General features: G+C 48.1%; 1 protein-coding gene across 1 annotated transcript in view; it reads left to right on the forward strand.

Moving 5' to 3' along the window:
• The first annotated feature begins 838 nt into the window (after positions 1-838).
• LOC137632963 (uncharacterized) overlaps positions 839-15,388 on the forward strand; it is an 84,920-nt gene continuing 70,370 nt past the window's right edge. Inside the window, exon 1 of the mRNA XM_068365097.1 lies at positions 839-1,197. The gene's annotated coding sequence lies outside the window, so the exon portion shown is untranslated. The remainder of the gene's footprint in view (positions 1,198-15,388) is intronic.

Below are 15,388 nucleotides of genomic sequence, written 5' to 3' on the forward strand. Positions count from 1 at the left end.
AAGTAGGATTCCCCTGTAGTATAGGACCTGAAAAGCAGTCCTTAAAGTAAGTAATTAAGTACCCCTCATGATGCCTATCCTACAACACTAGAAGTATCTTACACTAGCCAGTAAACCAAATGAGTCATTAACTTGATTTACGCTGGCTATAATAAAACAAATTTGATATAAAACAATTTGGTAAACTTAATGGAGGAACCACTCGATATTCTGATAAAAACATGGCGTTGAAAAAACGTTCAGGCGACAAAATTTTCAGCATAGAATGAAAATATAAAACTTTATTTGCACTAATTTTGATCATGTCACATTTTAGATTACGGTGGGTACATTTAATTACTAAATATTTCAATGGAACTCGGAGACTTATTATATATCAGCAAAAAGAAAATATTGAAAAAGACAGTGTTTTCTTTGAAAGGGTAAATATATCTTTTTCATGATTTTAACAATTTTTCTCCATAACGCCAACGTTGATAGTTTTATATAATCAATAAAAATGATAAAATCATAAAAAGCTAATTTATTAGTAAAATTATACTCTAATGAAATAAACATAGTATTTAATGAGAATAAATAAGAGTGTAGATGAACACGATAATGAAAATTATGTGATAAAACTATAAAAAACTAATTTATTAACAAAATCATCCTCCAATGATATATACATAGCATTTTATGAGAATAAATAAGAGTGTAGATAGACATGATAATCAAAATTATATGATAAAAATAGGAAAAAAAATAGAAAATTCAGATTTACATGAGTCACCGATGAAATATTATTCCATTTTCTGTGTAAACAAAGTTGTATGTTTTCTCTAATCTATTAAAGTGATATTGTTTATGTAGGCATACTAACCTTATGAAACGAAAGAAATATATTCTTCCCAGAAGTCAAACCGACGTCTTTAAGGCCCAGGAGTTGAAGAGAAACCGAAATATCTTTCCAGAAAGCAGAAATAAATTGTTAAAAACATATCTAAGCTCGTGGCTCCTCCACCATGTTTGTTTGCGTTTTGCTCAAATGTAGTGAGGCCGACGCATCAGGTCACATAAGTAGTGTGATTAATGGGGAAATGTGCCTTGCCAGTGTTTAAATGTGACATCACGGGGTTTGGTGATACATGTGACAAATGTATGTGAAAAATTACAATTGTGGTTTGTAAACGTATGGAGGAAATTGCGTTTGTTTAGGTAAGTGTCATTGGCGCCCAATATTTACTTGTATATTTATATGTTTTATGAAGGTAATATGGGATTAAATATGTATATATAGTTAGATTAGATAGGGTAGGATATGTGTGGTCTCTGTCATTCACAAGATTTAATTAAACCAGTCAATCGAAGGAGTTAACTGGTAAGCCCGAAAGCTAGGCCTAGGCATCAGTAGGATGCTTTGGTAGGTTACTGCCGTAACCAAATTTCCTTTTCTTACCTGTAGTAGGTCAGCTTTGCCATCTTTAAGAGGCCTAAATAAGGGAACCACCTCAATTTTATCTTGTTGAGACCGTTTATATTCATAGGCTTGAAAATACTCGAATGTTAGCCAATCTGAGAAGTTTAGCATAGCCTAGACCTACCACAGGATATGGTCTGTAATAATGTTACTGGCGTAGCCTACAGTAGCTTAGGTTAACGTAACCCATGATTATTATAACTACATTAAACAGTGAAAGAACGTTTTAAAGGTCCACCAATTGAATGATTCAGTTTTGGCCTAAGATTAGTATGATCCAAATACCTGGGATGACAAATAGTATAGTTTAGATTTTATATTTAATGGAAATGTAAATTATATTACTTCCGATAGATTTTGACATGATTTTGATGTAATTTGACATTTAATTTCTATTGAAATGTTTTCATAACCTTACCTGTGAACCTTTGTAAGAAAGTTTGCAGTTCGGGTCAGTTTAAGTTTTAAGTTCTTTTTATTAGTGAATGTAGTTAGTTTAGACAGAGTAATTTACACATATGATACTAGTAGTGTAAGGAGGAGTTGCAGGGGGCGTAGCCCCCTAGTACATATGTAGGTAAGGATACAGCTCCTAGGTTAGGTGGGACACCTTAGGTTAGGTGTGTTCTTGTGTTTGTTTAACCTTGTGAAACACAATTTTACAATCTGCCCCAATGAAATACAAAGGCTCCATACCTGTGCACAGGTAAATATTTATGGGAATGGTCTTTTTAACTAGTTACCCCAACCATTTTTCCCATTAGAAATTTAGTGACCAATCCACTTGTCTGGGCGGGAACAAATTAGAGTGCGACATTCTTCCTCAGTTAGTTCTCTCTCTCAACCTTTTATTTTGATGTATTAACCTAACCTAACGTAGAAAGTCACATCCTATAGTTTAAAGGTTTAAAGGTCGCTTAGTGACCAAACCGTTTGACTGGGCAGGAACAAAATAGAGTGCGACATTCTTCCTTGGTTAGTTCTCTCTCTAAACATTTTATTTTGATGTATTAACCTAACCTAACGTAGGAAGTCACATCCTATAGTTTAAAGGTTTAAAGGTCGCTCATGAATGGCAGAGGCAAGGGACAGGGACATTACTCTAGCAAGCAGGACAATGCCCTAGAGATTGACCATATATTATATGATCAGCACCCAAGCTCCCTCTCCACCCAAGCTAGGATAAGGGCGGGCCAGGCAATGGATATTGATGACTCAACAGATAGGACTTTAGGCTCCCCCAAACCCCCTCAACCTTAGCTCACAAGGATGGTAAGGTTGGAGACACTAAAGGCACCAACGAGTCTGACCGGGACTCGAACCCCCGTTTGGTAAACACCAGGCAGAGACGTTACCAATCAGGCCACAGCAACACCTGTGGGTGATTTTTTGTTTTCCTCGCAGACCCTCCCTCAAGTATGATAAAAATGTCTAATTAAGGCAAAGATTTGGATAAAGATCTCTTCGTTACTTTATTCTCCATAACTAACACAACCAAAAGTGGCTTTATGCCCAGAAACACAAAGAGCCTGGCTTCCTAACAAGGTCTTCCTAATTGTTAGTTATAAAGATTCTTTAATTTTTATCCAAATAAATGAACCATATATTCAGCTTGTTAATCTTCGTTCCTTTTCTCAATTATAATAATCGTGAATCATATGATTTTCCTACTTGTTATCTTGTGTTTTATCCATTTCTGACCATGAATATTGTAGCGGCAAACTACCTATTCATGAATTTTTGTATCCCCCTATATAATAATTAGCACGGAATGGTCTTTGATGTTACAGTACTTGGCTTGAAGCCTAAATTTTATAATCCTTCTTGTATACAGTAATAACATCCTATATAATAAATAGTGCGGAATTTTCTTTGATGTTACAGTATTTGGCTTGAAGCCTAAATTTTATAATCCTGTCCTATCCTATATAATAACAAATATGGGGAACCCAGCGGGGAGAGTTTTGGGTCGGGAAAGAAATTCTCAAATAAACCCGAGATAACCGGTTGGAAAAATATACAGTATAGTTCATGTAAGTGGAGTGAAGTCACGCTTCTGAAGAGAAATGTGGGGGATGGCTATTGTAAAATAACATCTGGGAACTTGAGCGGAGGTATTTGAAACCCTTTAGTTTGGTTCTAAAACCAATAATTATGTCATACAAACAATGAACAGCTGCCAAAAGTGAATGGAAACAACACATGTGCTGTAACCCACATTCAGTCTACCAAAAGTATACAGTGGACCTATACAATGAAATTGTATTTACATTTTAGTCAAGCAATGCATAAATTATTATGCCTCAGCCCCATTAGTGAGTCATACAGGTAAAAATGCCAAAATATCCAGCATTTGCCCATGTCTTATAGAAAATTCCAGTTTTGCTAGAAATTAAAGTATCATATATTAAGTGTAGTGAAATTAGTTGAATAAAATTTTTTAAGGAGGTGAATGTCAAATTTGTTGGAATCACATAAAAATTTCGTAGTAAACTGTATACCATATCTCATTTGAGATGGCATTTCTTGATTAGCTACGATTGATTACCAATTATTCCTATATTTATACAAACCTTTCTTTATTATTATTTTTTATTATTATTGTACTAGCTACTCTACAACCCTAGTAAGAAAAGCAGGATGCTATAAGCCCAAGGGCTCCAACAGGGAAAAATAGCCCAGTGAGGAAATGAAACAATGAAATAAATAAACCACGAGAAGTAATGAACAATTGAAATATTTCAAGAACAGTAACAACATTAAATTAAATTTGTTCCGTAACCGAAATACCAACCACGCTATTTACATGGGGTATTGCTTTCGGCATAGCTGAAATGACGAGCCATTAGATTTTTAACGAGGGTTAACTACCCTCTCGCTAGTTAACGAGGGGGTAGGGGAGGAGTAGCTAGCTACCCCTCCCCCCTCACACACCAGGGAACTGATTCACTTTACTTTTGGCTCGGGTGATGATCAGACCTGTCTGTCTCACCCTCGCATTTTTGACAGCCTTAATTTGTTTGCTTTTTCTTACAGCTTGTGTGCTTGGAAGTTGGCCTCCATCCATCATGCGGAAGTGCCCTGGACTTCCCGACCGCCCTTGTGGAACGTTCATGTCGGCGGTCGAGACCGACCCTCACTCCTTATGTCCATACTGCCGAGGTCAATGGTGTGAAAGGGATAAAACTTGTAGTGAGTGCAGGGAGTGGTCTTTCTCCCAGTGGGAGAGGTTTTTCTGGCGACGTAAGAAGTCTAAGCGTGACCTTTCTCCTTCAAGGGCTGCCTTGAAGAATGAAGGTTCCAAAGACTCTTCTTCCGTTGCCCGAACCACCTCCAAAGCTCCCACTCGATCGGTCTCTCGCGAGGGGCCGTCGAGTGGTAGCGTAGGCCTTTCTGTTATTGACCAACCTCGGGGTTCGGGAGAGGGAGTTGCCTCCCACAGCGAGGCAGCTCCTCCTCCTCCTCCTCCGGGAGAGGATTTTGATATTGTTGATTCTGTGTCTAACAATGATCTTTTGCAGCTTTGGGCTTCCTTGGGGCTTAAGGGCTCGCCCTCCAGGGAAGCCCTGTTTGACCTGATCCAGTTGGGTGCAGCTGTCAAACAGTCGCCGGTAATAGCAGAGGTTGATCCCCTGTCTATTGTCGACGTTGTTGTGGCAGAGGCTTCCGACGGGTCGGGCCAATCCCCTGCTGTTGTTGCGGATGTTGCTGAAGGCTCAGTTCCCCCCTCCGAACATCCTTCGAGGGAGGAGCTGGGTCCAACGGTCTCTCCTGCGGGTGTTTCTCCCCCTCGGGGGAGTTCACTGACGGAGACTCCTCTTCGGAGGACCGACGATGGTGTTGCTGCCCCTCGAGGTCGTCTTCGCCGTAAGGCTCGCCCTCCTCTTCGCCGTAGAGGCCTTCCTTCCCCTTACAAGGGGGTTAGGAGGCGCCTCTTCGGTTTTTCACCTTCGACGTCCCCCGCAGAGGAGCCTCCTCGACCTGAGCAGCCCGTTACAGCCTAGACCTCTCAGCAGATCGTTCGCGATCTCCGACGCCTGCCAGACCTGCTAGCCTTCCTTCTCCGTTTGCGGACGCTGATGCGCTGTGGGCGCCTACGCACCCCATTTTCCAACGGGCACCGGTCCCTTCGGGGCATAAGGGCTTGTCTCCCACTGAGACTAAGTCCCTTAAGCGCCAGGTGTTACCTGCGCGCCCATGTTCTCCTGCGCGCTCGCGCACTGTAGCGCGCAAGCGCTCTCCTGCTGTGGACCTTTCAGACTCTTCGCGCCCCACATCTTCTCGCCGTAGATCTCCTGCCCGCCAGCGCACATCTGCACGCCAACGTTCGCCCGCGCGCCCACGATCTCCGGATCTAGGTGCAGGCAAGGAGGCTGTTCCTTTGCCCCCCCCCCCGCTGTCGATCTCCTACGCGTCCGCAGACCCCCGCCCACGCGCCAGCCTTTTCCTGCGCGCCATGGCGCGCACTCTCCTGTGCGCTCTCCTAGACCTGGTCGAGTCTCTGCGCGCCCGCGCGCCCACGAGAAGTCTTCGGTGCAAGCCCGCGAGCGTTCGCCTTTACGCGCAACTTCACCTTCTGGTCCTGCAGCCCAACTGATAGCTCCCGACCACGCCACTACGCGTCAGCGATCTCCAACGCGCCAGCGATCTCCCGTGCGCCCGCGTGATCCTTCGCCTGTGCGCAAGCGCTCTCAAACGCGCCCACGCGCCCTCACATCAGATCGCCGAAGGTCTCCTGCGCGCCCACGCGCTAACTTGCCTGTGCGCAGCCGATCGCCTTCTCGGCCAACGCACCATCACTCGCCAACGCGCCATCGCTCCCCTGCACGCCGTCGTTCTCCCGGCCGCCAGCGCTCTCCCTTACAACCGTGCCTACGCGCACCTTCACCTGTGCGCCCACGCGCTCACTCGCCTGTTCGCCCGTGCGCACACGCGCCCCCTCGCCCACGCGCACCTGCGCTTTCATCTCCGCGCGTCCGCGCGCGAACCCGCAATTTTACCATCGAACGAGCACCAGAGCAACCCCGACCACGATGCCCGCCGGGTTTCGCAGCACGGGCAACCTTGCGAGTCCTCGGGAGCGGCGCGTACTTCCAGATCATCGTCGTCACGATCTCCACCCCGTAAGCGCAGAGCAGCGCACTTGCAGGAGGAGGAAGATTCTTCAGAGAGGTCTAGGCAACACTCTTCTTTTCAGGCAGGCCCTGTGGTATCCACTCTTAAGGATCGCCCGATCCCCTTCCCTCCAGCAGGAGTCGCTGGCACCGAGTCTGTCAGCCGTCAGCCTTGGTTCGGGTCTCTGATCAAAGCGGTCGTCCAGGCTGTTAAGCCGGCCCTTGCTGATCTAGGCCTTAAACCAACGGCAGCCTCGTCCCCGCTGAAGAGAAGGAGAGGAGTGGACTTCGTGGTGACTTCTCGTAGGGTCAAACTGGCTCCTAAGAAGTCCGTCAGGAAGGCCCCTTCCCCCCCTCAGATGTTTTCTCCTTCCCCTGTGGACGAAGCCTTTCCGTCCTCAGGAGAGTCCAGCGAGGTGGGACATTTTCCCACGGCACCAATGGGAGGAACCCCACCTCGAGTAGGAGAATCGTCTCGTGTGGGAGCAGCAAGGAGCCCTCAGACTTCTTTACTGGAGTCCTGTATTCCTCCTAGGAGGGAGCCCAAGGACTCGAAGACCGTCCCTAAGTCTTCATCCCGAATTCGACCAGAGCCAGCAAGACCCCAGGAGAATGTCCGCGTGTCCCCCAAGTAGAGCAGCTGGGGACAGGAGACTTTGCTGCTAGTCCACAAGGAGGAGAGCTGCTTGAGTCGAAGCATGCCTTCTGGCAGGTCCTGAGTCTGATGAGGCAACTCAACAGGTTCGAGGACCCCAAGACCGCCCCTCGCGAAGGCAAGGATACGGTTCTGGACCAAGTCTACGGCACTCAAAAACCTCCGAACACCAGTGCGGCTCTGCCCTGGTCCTAGGGGGTTAAGATCGCCAGAGACAAGGTTGAGAGCCAGCTCTCCGAACTTGCCTCCTCCCGCCGTTCCCCTGCCGGCAACAAACTCCTCCCACCTCCTCGCGTGCAGCAAAGGAGGTACTTCGAGTTCATGGGGAAGTCTTGTTTAGCTCTTCCTCTCCACCATTCTGTGGAAGAGCTCTCCAGGGGAATTTCTCTCGAGAAACTCTCCGCCTGGCAGGTGACATTCTCGGCTACAGAGATCTTGAGCCAGGAGAAGGTCGCAAAGTGTGCCATGCAGGCCACTTCGTGGCTGGATGTCTGGTTGGGGTCTCTGGGCATCCTGTTGCGATCCGAGGACTTGTCCAAGGAGAGCACCAGGAAGGCCATGGAGACTTTTCTCCTCTCGGGCACGCGCACCATCAAGTTTCTGGCTCACCAAGTTTCGAACTTGTGGGCAAACTCGATCTTAAAGCGTCGTGATACGGTGACCGAGAGGTTCCACGCGAAGGTCCCAGCCGTGGATGTCTGCAAGCTCAGACACACTTCCATCCTTGGAAAGAGCCTGTTTGAGCCCAAGGATGTGGAACGGACAGCTGACAGGTGGAGGAAGTCGAATCACGATTCTCTCCTCCAAAGGGCTCTTACATCCAGACCCTACAAGCCTCCAGCACCTCAACAACAACAGCTTCGTCAGTATAGGACATTGAAACCAGCTCCAGCAGCAAAGGCAAAGGTGTCCAAACAGCAGCCCTTTCCCGTCAAGGACAGGAAGGGTGGAAAGTCCTCCAGGGGAGGCAAGAATCCTAGAGGGAGCGGCCGAGGCCGCAAACGCTAGGATTGGCAATCCCACTGCGTGTCCACCAGTGGGGGGATGCCTGCAGAGTTGCGCATTCAGGTGGCAGCAACTCGGGGCTGATTCCTGGACGATCTCTGTGATCAACCAAGGATATTGCGTCCCGTTCACGACATCTCTTCCTCCCCTGACAGCGAATCCAGTGTCGTTGAGCTCCTATGCCATGGGATCGGTAAAGGGGCTAGCCCTTCGGGCAGAAGTCGAGACCATGCTCAAGAAGGATGCTCTCCAAGAGGTCGTCGACGGATCCCCAGGCTTCCTCAGTCGACATTTTCTTGTAAAGAAGGCGTCTGGAGGCTGGAGACCCGTCATCAACCTCTCAGCACTGAACAAGTTTGTCAAACAAACTCCGTTCAGCATGGAGACAGCAGAGACGGTCAGACTTGCAGTGAGACCGCAAGACTTCATGTGCACACTGGATCTAAAGGACGCTTACTTCCAGATCCCAATCCATCCGTCTTCGAGGAAGTACTTGAGATTCAGCCTAGACAACAAGATCTACCAGTTCAAGGTGCTGTGTTTCGGTCTCTCCACAGCACTGCAGGTGTTCACCAGAGTGTTCACCCTGATATCTTCGTGGGCACACAGGATCGGCATCCGTCTCCTTCGGTATCTGGACGACTGGCTGATCCCGGCAGTCTCGGAGTCGACCCTTCTTCGACACCGAGACAAGCTTCTGGGACTTTGCCAAGATCTAGGGATCATGGTAAATCTCGAGAAGTCTTCTCTGCTTCCATCTCAACGACTGGTATATCTAGGCATGATATTGGACACCAATCTCCACAAAGCCTTTCCATCAGACGACAGGATAGCAAGGCTGAGGAGGGTCACAGAACCTTTCCTCAGACGGGAAGAGCTTCCAGCCCAATCTTGGTTACGTCTTCTAGGTCACCTGTCCTCCCTGGCCCGTCTAGTTCCAAACGGCTGCCTCAGGATGAGATCCCTGCAATGGCGGCTCAAGTCCCGGTGGAATCAAGGCCACGATTCCCCGGACTTTCTGGTCCCCATAGGGCCTGCAGAACGGACGGACCTGCAGTGGTGGTTGACCGACGGAAACTTTCGAAAGGGAGTGGATCTTCTTGTCCTCCCCCCGGATTTGATGCTGTTCTCGGACGCGTCAAAAGAAGGGTGGGGGGCCCACGTTCTGAACCACAGGATCTCAGGCCGGTGGTCAGAATCAGAGCAGTACCTCCACATCAATCTGCTAGAGATGAAGGCCGTATTTCTGGCCCTTCAACAGTTCCAACAGACCCTGGCGGGTCACTCTGTGGTGGTGATGAGCGACAACACCACAGTAGTGGCTTATATCAACAAGCAGGGAGGTACCTTTTCATAACAGCTATCCCATTTTGCAGTAGAGATTCTGAGATGGGCCGAAGTCCACTCGATACCACTATCAGCTCGCTTCATTCCGGGCAAATGGAATGTGCTCGCCAATAGTCTGAGCAGAGCTTCGCAGATAGTGAGTACCGAGTGGTCTTTGGATCCTTTAGTAGCCAACAAAGTCCTGACTTTGTGGGGTTCCCCGACAGTGGACTTGTTCGCGACAGCCTTGAATTTCAAGCTGCCGCTGTACTGCTCCCCAGTCCCGGACCCCAAGGCACTCTGGCAAGATGCCTTCCAACAACGGTGGGACAACATCGACGTCTACGCCTTCCCACTGTTCTGTCTGATGAGAAGGGTGCTCAACAAGACCAGACTATCGGTCAACCTGTCGATGACCTTGATAGCTCCACTATGGCATCATGCAGAGTGGTTCCCGGACCTTCTGCAGCTCCTGACGGAACTCCCGAGAGAACTCCCTCCATGACACGAGCTACTCAAGCAACCACACTGCAACATCTTCCACAAAGCCGTAGCTTCGCTTCGGCTTCACGCCTGGAGACTATCCAGCATCTCCTCACAGAGAGAGGCTTTTCGCAACAAGTTGCGGAGAGGATGTCTCGACACCTGCGAAAGTCATCTGCAGGGGTCTACCAGGCGAAGTGGAGAGTCTTCTGTGGTTGGTGTCGTGGGAGGGGTATCTCTCCCCTCGATGCCACTATTCCAGCAATAGCGGAGTTTTTTGTATATTTGCGGGAAGAAATGCGCCTTTCGGTCTCGGCGGTGAAAGGCCATCGCTCAGTCTTAAGCCTGGCCTTCAGGCTGAAAGGATTGGACATTTCTTCCTCGCTGGAACTTTCCTTGCTCATACGAAGCTACGAACTTACCTGCCCTCAGTCGGAAGTGAGACCTCCTCCATGGAACGTGGTTCGGGTTCTCAGGGCTCTTAAGAGACCTCCGTTCGAACCATTACGCCAGGCTTCTGATCGTCACCTGACTTGGAAGACGGTGTTCCTGCTCGCTCTAGCTTCTGCCAAGCGTGTCAGTGAACTTCATGGTCTCTCGTACGACGTCGCCCATTCAAGGGGATGGGGGGAGGTAACGTTCAGCTTCGTCTCTGAGTTTGTTGCCAAGACTCAAAACCCTGGAGTTCCGGATCCACGGTTCGACTCATTCAGGGTTTCGAGTCTTCGTTCTGTAACATATGACCCAGACCATCTCCTACTATGCCCAGTAAGGAGTCTGAGGCGTTATCTTAAAAGAACAGCTGCAGTCCGTCCTCGCGTGCAAGCCCTGTTTGTGAGCACGGGAAGGACGAAGAGGAGGGTCACCAAGAATACCATTTCAGCCTGGATTCAAAGGGTCATCCATCATTCCCTGAATCCAGACCCTCCTCCGTCACGTCGCCCTAGAGCACACGATGTCAGAGGCATCGCAACGTCTCTGGCATTCAAGAGAAACTTCTCTGTGATGCAGGTGCTACAAGCTGGGGTCTGGAAGCGTCAAACGACCTTCACAGCCCACTACCTGCAGGACGTGACCCACAGGAGCCTTGATACGTTCTCTATCGGCTCTGTGGTGGCTGCACAACAGCTGGTCTAACCTCAGGCTCCTTAATGGACAGGTAGCAGAAGGTTGAGGGCATTGTTACCCGGTTTTAGACTGCATGAATGAAAAAGTATGTCTGGCCCTTACTCTTTTCTTCATCCTCCCCTCTCTTGGGGAAAGCAGCATCCTGGGTTCTCTGCATAGCTGACCTCAAACCACTGCAGGTAAACCATGCTTCCTTGTGCTCCTAGTATTAGTATAATACTGTCGCGTCCCCCATACCCTGACGAGGTGGTATTGGGAACGTCCTAACCTAGATTTCCATCTAAAGGACTTCAGGTCAACTTCCTAGGACGAGTCACACTTCTTTCCTTCACACACAAGCTTATGTAGGCCGCACGTTCCTTGCGGAGCAAGGAATTTGCGAGATGCAGGGACTCTTTTTCTTGAGTGCTGCTCACTCGGATTCTGAGTCCCCGGGCAAAGCCAAAGCCAGTAAGGCTGGGACTTTCCACCCTACCTAAGGGTTAAGTCACCCCATGTAAATAGTGTGGTTTGTATTTCGGTTACGGAACAAATGACAAATTCGGAGATAATTTGTATTTTTCCTAACCATACAAACCTTAGCTATTTACACATATTTGCCCGCCAGCCCTGTCCCCCGTGAAGTCCTACCTCTAAGCGAAGTGAAACAGTTCACCGGTGTGTGAGGGGGGAGGGGTAGCTAGCTACCCCTCCCCTACCCCCTCGCTAACTAGCGAGAGGGTAGTTAACCCTCGTTAAAAATCTAATAGCTCATCATTTCAGCTACGCCGAAAGTAATACCCCATGTAAATAGCTAAGGTTTGTATGGTTAGGAAAAATACAAATTATCTCCGAATTTGTCATCTTTCATATCTAAACTATGAAAACTTCATAGAAAAGAGGAAGAGAAATAAGATAGTGTGCCTAAGTGTACCCTCAAGCAAGAGAACTCTAAACCAAGACAGTGGAAGATCATGGTACAGAGGCTATGGCACTACCCAAGACTAGAGAACAATGGTTTGATTTTTTAGTGTCCTTCTCTTAGAAGAGCTGCTTACCATAGCTAAAGAGTCTCTTCTACCATTACAAATGCAGATCCAGCATGTTCAAAAAGGGGAGGTCAGAAAACTGACCAAAGCAGCTTGGGGCTCGAGGGGCGCTATAAGCCCCTGGAAACTGCCACAATTTGAAGCTATTTTTCATGTATTTGAAACTATTTTCGCTTCTTAAATTTATAACATGAATATGCATTATGCATTTACAGCAACCCGATAAAATACTGTTTGTTCACTAAACTAACAGACCTTACATTATTTATAAGTGGATACTCTTTCGACAACTACCTCTGGGTCATATGTGTAATTACATTATAGGAATGCCTTCCATTGTTGACATTAGAGTGCCCACATGACACTAATTGTTAACTCGGTGCATGGGCAAGTTTCACTCTGATGATCTCTGCGCAACTAAAGGTGCCTGATAACACACTATAGTAAGAGGATAGTCGGTAGTCGGTTGGCCTGGGCACCAGCCGCCCGTTGAGATACTACCGCTAGAGAGTTATGGGGTCCTTTGACTGGCCAGACAGTACTACATAGGACCCTTCTGACTGGTTACGGTTCTTTCCCTTCGCCTACACAGACACCAAATAGTCTGGCCTATCCTTTACAGATTCTCCTCTGTCCTCATACACCTGACAACACTGTGATTACTAGACAATTCTTCTTCACCTAAGGGGTTAACTACTGCACTGTAATTGTTCAGTGGCTACTTTCCTCTTGGTAAGGGTAGAAGAGACTCTTTAGCTATGGTAAGCAGCTCTTCTAGGAGGACACTCCAAAATCAAACCATTGTTCTCTAGTCTTGGGTAGTGCCATAGCCTCTGTACCATGGTCTTACACTGCCTTGGGTTATAGTTCTCTTGCTTGAGGGTACACTCGGGCAAACTTTTCTATCTAGTTCCTCTTCCTCTTGTTCTCTTAAAGTTTTTATTGTTTAAATAGGAAATATTTATTTGAATATTGTTACTATTCCTAAAATATTTTATTTTTCCTTATTTCCTTATTTCCTTTCCTCACTGGGCTATTTTCCCTGTTGGGGCCCCTGGGCTTATAGCATCTTGCTTTTCCAACTAGGATTGTAGCTTAGCATTTAATAATAATAATAATAATAATGAGCTGCTTTGGTTGCGCAAGCCTTTTCGCTTTTGAGACCGCCAGACCTCATCAGGGAGGTAGGATCCTGGGACTGTAAACATGTCTCGTGAGACAAAACCCTCGCATGTATTGCCGCAAATGCGGATGCTTGCTGACCACTTGTGGCCGCTGCAGGTCACCATTGTGCCCTCAGGGCACGAGTCTTCTTAGACTCAATCTCTAACCTCTCCTCCTTACAGGATAGAGAACCTCTCGTAACTCTCATATGGTGCCGTCCTCTGATGTCTGCCTCACCCCCTCGTGGCACAGCAGTTTTGTGAGACATAACCCTCTGAGGTTTTTCCCTTAAGCATCTCTTTCCATTGGTATGAAATCAGTTCATGCCTACATTTACTAACTATTGAAGACCAGTATTCGTTAGCTTATAGGTACACTTGTCCCGCCCTCGAGGTAGACGGGCAAGTTCCTACTACCTACAAAGGTTTGAACTCTGGTCACTTTGCTAGCTGCATGTGCTTCTCATAGGCGTATGCATGTCCATGAACATGTTCACAATGCTTGGGCTAGTCAACGATAATTTTTCTCTGTTTCGACACATACAAACCTTCGCTATTTATAGGGTATTACTTTCGGCAATGCTGAAAACCAGCCAAGACAATTTTAGTGAGGGATAATTAGCCCATCCGCTAGTTAGCGGGAGGGGTTGGGGTAGACTAGATACCCCGCTCACTCACACCTGTTGGTTGAGTAACCACTTTTGCTTTTGGCTCGGTAGAGTGCGAATGTGCCGTCTCTCTCTCCCGTTAAACAAACTGCCTTGACTTTATTACTTTTCCTTTTTCTTTTGTGTGTATCAGTGTGTGTTTGGTTATTGTCCCGCTATGCGGACATGTCCAGAAATTGAAGGCCGCCACTGCGTCACCTTCATGTCGTCCGTGGAGACGGACCCACACCCTTTAGGCCTATGCCCGGCTTGCTGGGGAACTCAGTGTTCGGGGGACAACACCTGTTCCGAGTGTAGGGAGTGGCCTGCCTCCCAGTGGGAGAGGTTTGCGCGTAAGAAGAAGAAGTCTTAACGCGAACCTTCGCTTTCAGGGTCTTCCTCGAAATCGAAGAAATCGCGGCCTTCTATTTCCTCTACGCCCAAATCTCTGCCCGAAGCTAATCCTCGACCAGGCCCTTCCGGGGCACGGTCAAGCAATAGCGCAGGGCTTGTGACTCCAGGTCAACCCTGTGGGATAGACGAAGGTGGCAGCTCCCCTAGTGAGTCGGCTCCTCCTCTTCCCTCAGGGAGCGCCTGTTCTTTTCCAGACCTTGTGTCTTTATGGCCCTCGTTGGGCGTTGATGGTTCCCCTACGAAGGAAGTTCTCCTCGAACTCCTCCAAAGGGGAGCATAGAGAAGGCGGTCATCTCCTTTCTCTGCGGAGGTCGATCCTTCTCTTCTGGGCGCAGGCGCTGTTGCCCGCCGGTCAGGCCGAGAGTCTGGTTCCGACGCCGAAGAGTTAGCTAACCCACCAGGGGCGGCGGCAGGGCTCTCTCCAAGGCAAGCTTTGCCTTCGGGGGAACTTATCTCTCATTTGCGAGAGAAAATTACCTCTGTGCATCGGCTATCTCCTTGCGCGTTTGGTTCTCCTCCAGGGGTGGAAAGAAAACCTTGTTATAAGCGTAGTTCTCCTTCGGGTGAACTTTCCTCCCCTGCGGAGGAATTATTTGTAGACCTTAATCAGTCTCCCCCTCGGGCGGAGTCTGTTGAACATTCCTCTCCGGAGGTTAGTAGAGTGGAGGGGTGCATAACCCCTCTCCACCCCGGACGTTCTCCTCCTCGGGCTGTGAGGAGACGTCTTTTTGAACCTGGTGGTTCTCCTCACGTTGACCCTTCAGGGTCTCGTGACGATCACCCTTTGGGCTGGCGTGATCGTGAGCCATCGGGCTCTTGTCATGTTGATCCTGCGGGTTCTCATGACAGCAGGAGTCCTTTGGGTCTCCGTCGCGCTGAACCTTTGGGCTCTCGCGACTAGAAACCTTTGGGTTTCTGTTACGCTGAACCCTTGGGCTTTTGTAACGACAGTAACGTTGAACCTCT

This window comes from Palaemon carinicauda, chromosome 42 (genome assembly GCF_036898095.1).
Source record: "Palaemon carinicauda isolate YSFRI2023 chromosome 42, ASM3689809v2, whole genome shotgun sequence".
NCBI lineage: Eukaryota > Metazoa > Arthropoda > Malacostraca > Decapoda > Palaemonidae > Palaemon > Palaemon carinicauda.